We start from the raw sequence: 3,829 nt of genomic DNA, 5'->3' as shown, positions 1-3,829 counted from the left end.
CAAATGTTTGATGGAAGGTAGAATTTGTAAGTGATAAATATGGGTATCTGGCTGATGAGATTTCTAAGCAAGATCTTAAAGGGACTGCATGATTTCTCCTTGCTGCTCATAGTAAAATGCAAAAGACAAGAAATGGACTTAAAAATGAACTGTGCTAAATGAAAATAGAACTTAAAGATTTGGAAAATTCCATTGTACAAACTAAAGACACATGTCCTAGAATGTTCACCAAGGACGTGGCTACACAATCTTTTGTTAAAGAGATTAAGCCTGTGACTGATAAATGTAACCAATTACTACAACAGAAAACCCATCAGCTTAGACTGAAGGGGCATAGAAAGAATGAAAGGAAAGGCAATCTGCCTCTTGGAATTCAACAGACAGAAAATAGGATAAAGGAGCAACATCTATTGTCCTCCAAAGAAAAAAGAAAAGGACAATCCCTGGAGCAGCTTGGAGATCAGCAGAACTGATGGAAGGAGCACGGGAAGCAGGGCCTTCTTGATTTCAAAGGATGGGACCACAGGCTCCTGGATCTCAAAGGGTGGGGGCACAGCCTCCTAGGTTTCAACGAGTTGGATCTTCATCTTTGCCAACTTGGTTCTAGAGTGTGGGGCTGCCTTTAAGATGTGCCAGGTTGGAGGGATGGGCCACCGCCCAAAACTAAGGGGGCGGGGCTACCTTGCCCAAGGGACAGAAGAATGGGGCCTACTGGGACTGAGGGGGTGGGGTCAGCACTCAGATGGACGAGGAGAATGGGGCTGTCTAAAGCTGAGGGAGCAGAGTTGCCTTTCCAGAGGGCTTGGAAGGTGGTGCTGAAGCCCAGGGCTAAGGGACTTCCACCCAGAATCCAGAGGATGTGGCCAACACTCAGAGTCTGTAGGGCAGGGCCATTGCCCAGATAGTCTCAGAGAAGAGAGGATTATTTTCAAACCTTAAGAGCTAATGTAATTTGTTCTGCTGGGTTTAGGCCTTACTTGGTGCCTGTTATCCCTTCTTTCCCTCCAATTTCTCCCATTTGTGATGGAAATATCTACTTTGCGCCTGCTCTACCATTTTACTCTGGAAGTAGATAACTTGTATTCTAGATTCCACAGGTTTATAGATGAAGAGGAAGTTTTCCCTAGGATGGAATAAGACTAAAGTCTCACCCGTATTTGATTTAGATGATTCAGAAGATGAATTTCTGAACTTGGAGTTGATTTTTAAGACTTTTGGGACCATGTGATGGAGTGAATGTGTTTTGCATGTGGCAAGGACATGAATTTTGGGGGGCCAAAGGATGGAATGTTATGAATTTAATTGTTTCCCCCCAAAACATGTGTTGTAAATCCTAGCCTCTATGCCTGTGGTTATAATCCCATTTGGGAATGGATTATCTTTGTTATGGTAATGCAACAGGATTAGAGTAGGGTGTAGCTTGAGTCAATCTCTTCTGAGATATAAAAGAGATTAAACAAGCAAGCTAGCAAGTAGAGATGGGGGAAGACTGATGCCAAGCCACATGGAGATCTCCAAGCAACCAGGAAACAAGCTAAAGAGACAAGGACCTTCCCCCAGAGCTGACAGAGAGAGAAAACCTTCCCCTAGAGCCCCTGAATTTGGACTTCTATCCTCCTAAACTGTGAGAAAATAAATTTCTGTTGGTTAAAGCCTTACACTTGTGGTATTTCTGTTATAGCAGGACTAGATAAACAAGACACTCAGGAATTCCATTTCTCTGGATAAAACTACTCTGCATTAAATGCCTGCTAAGCTGACAATGAATAAGGAAGACAGAAGAAGAATTGATGCCTTTGAATTATGGTGTTGGCAAAGAATATCAAATATACCTTGGACTACCAGAAGAACGAATAAATGTGTGTTGGAAGAAGTACAGCCAGAATGCTATTTAGAAGCAAGGATGGCGAGACTTTGTCTCACATACTTTAGACATGTTATCAGGAAGGACAAGTCCCTGGAGAAGGACATCATGCTTAATAAAGTAGAGGGTCTGCGAAAGAGAGGAAGACCATCAATAAGATGGACTGACACAGTGGCTGCAACAATGGGCTCAAGCATAGCAAGGATTGTGAGAATGGTGCAGGACCGGGCAGTGTTTCATACTGTTGTACATAGGGTCACTATGAGTCGGAAATGGCTCGATGGCACCTAACAACAACAACTACAAGTTGGCACTCCGGTGTGGGCGCCACCTTCCGTCCAGTAGGGTGTGGGCTGAAGGAGGAAGTGATGACTCATGAGGTGAATATTTCTGCCATCCGCTAAGCTACATTTGATTCTTGACTTCCCTTGTGCATTATCTGTGTTTTTCAGCCTAGCCTGGGTTCCTTGCCCCTCCCATCACGTCTAGTCCACCGTCTCCATAACAGGGCAGCTACACAGGAAGTGCAGAACATTGTGAGATAGAGCTCCCGCTACTCCCACCCCATTATGAACAAGAACCTATTTCTAGATTGTTCTTGTCACTACCCATCAAAGTTGGGAGCTGACCATGTTTGGGAGGCACTGAGGCTGATCAGCAGCAAGGAAAACAGGCCTAGGTGAGAGACAGGAGTATGTTAGGAGATGAAAGTGCCAGAGCCAATTACAGAGGTGGACAAGACAGAGTAGGCCCAAGGTCAGTCTTCCCTCTTCTCATAGAGGGAAGCTGGTTTCTAGTAGGAAGGTTGAAAACCAGGTCTGGAATACCTCCATTTCCACATGACTTTGCCTTATTGGAGATATTACTGGTTTCCCGGCCCCTGGTGTCAGCCCTGCAAGGGGAAGTGACTGGGGCATCCCATGAAGAGCTCCCTTCTGGAGTCTCTGGCCCTGCCCACACTGAGCTGAGGTGGGTGGGGCTTTGCTCTCCAGGATGCCTGGAGCACCTCCTGTAGTTCAGAGGCCTCCTGGGAACCAGTCCTTCCTCCCCAGGGAATGGTCTTCTGTTTTGCTTCTGTGAGAAAGTCCCTGCTGCCCCTCTTCCCCAGTTCCTAGAGGCCTGGCTCTCCCCCAGGACTCTTATGCCTCAGGCTGATGGTGCATCCAGAGAAGACCCCTTATTCTCCACCATAAGAAACTGTGCCAGGCCTCAAAGCCTAAGAGTAGTTGAGGGTGCCCAGGGTGGTCCAGGAGGGTCAGGTGCTGAGCTAGCAGCCTCCTCCTGCAGAAAAAGAAAAAGGAGGGTGAAAAAGAGAGTGAGGCTTAGAAAGTATTCCTCTAAACCATCTCATCTGTACAGACTTCTCCTGAGTAATAGGCGAGATGCAGAAAGAGAAACACAGAGAAGTTGAGTATGGTGTTTTGTAGGGAGGAGATGAGAGAGATAATGGCAGGTCCATTAGGGACCATTAGAGGAAGAAAATATCTGAACAGGGAGAAGCAACTGAGATGTAGAGAAGGGAGGTCTTAAAGGGGGAGGAAGGGAGGGTGACCAAAGGGTTTGCCAGCCATGAAGCAGGGAAAGCTCCTGGGCTTAGAGAGCTCAGAAACAGAAGCTCTAGAGTGATACTTCTTGGGGGGAGTAGTCCTCTAGAAAGTTCTGTTCTAGAAACTTCAGTCTGAGTAGAAATAGAACCTCCTCTGGAAAGAAAGGTAGGACATAAATTGGGTGAACATGTGGGAAAGGAGCAATCCCAGTGCTAGAAGGAGGCTGGGACAGCATGATCCCAAGACCATCTCCTACAGCACCCATGTCCCAAAAGGCAGGACTGCACTGAATACACTCTCTGGGTTCTGAACAGGTGTCATTGCTAGTCTGGGGCGTCCGGACCCTCTTAGGGCCTTATCTGGACATCAGACTTGCTCAGGAAGCTCTCCAACCTTCCCACTCACCTCTCTGAAGCTC

This window comes from Trichechus manatus, unplaced genomic scaffold, assembly GCF_000243295.1.
Source record: "Trichechus manatus latirostris isolate Lorelei unplaced genomic scaffold, TriManLat1.0 scaffold00143, whole genome shotgun sequence".
In the NCBI taxonomy this organism is placed as follows: domain Eukaryota; kingdom Metazoa; phylum Chordata; class Mammalia; order Sirenia; family Trichechidae; genus Trichechus; species Trichechus manatus.
Note: the sequence above shows the minus strand (reverse complement) of the source record.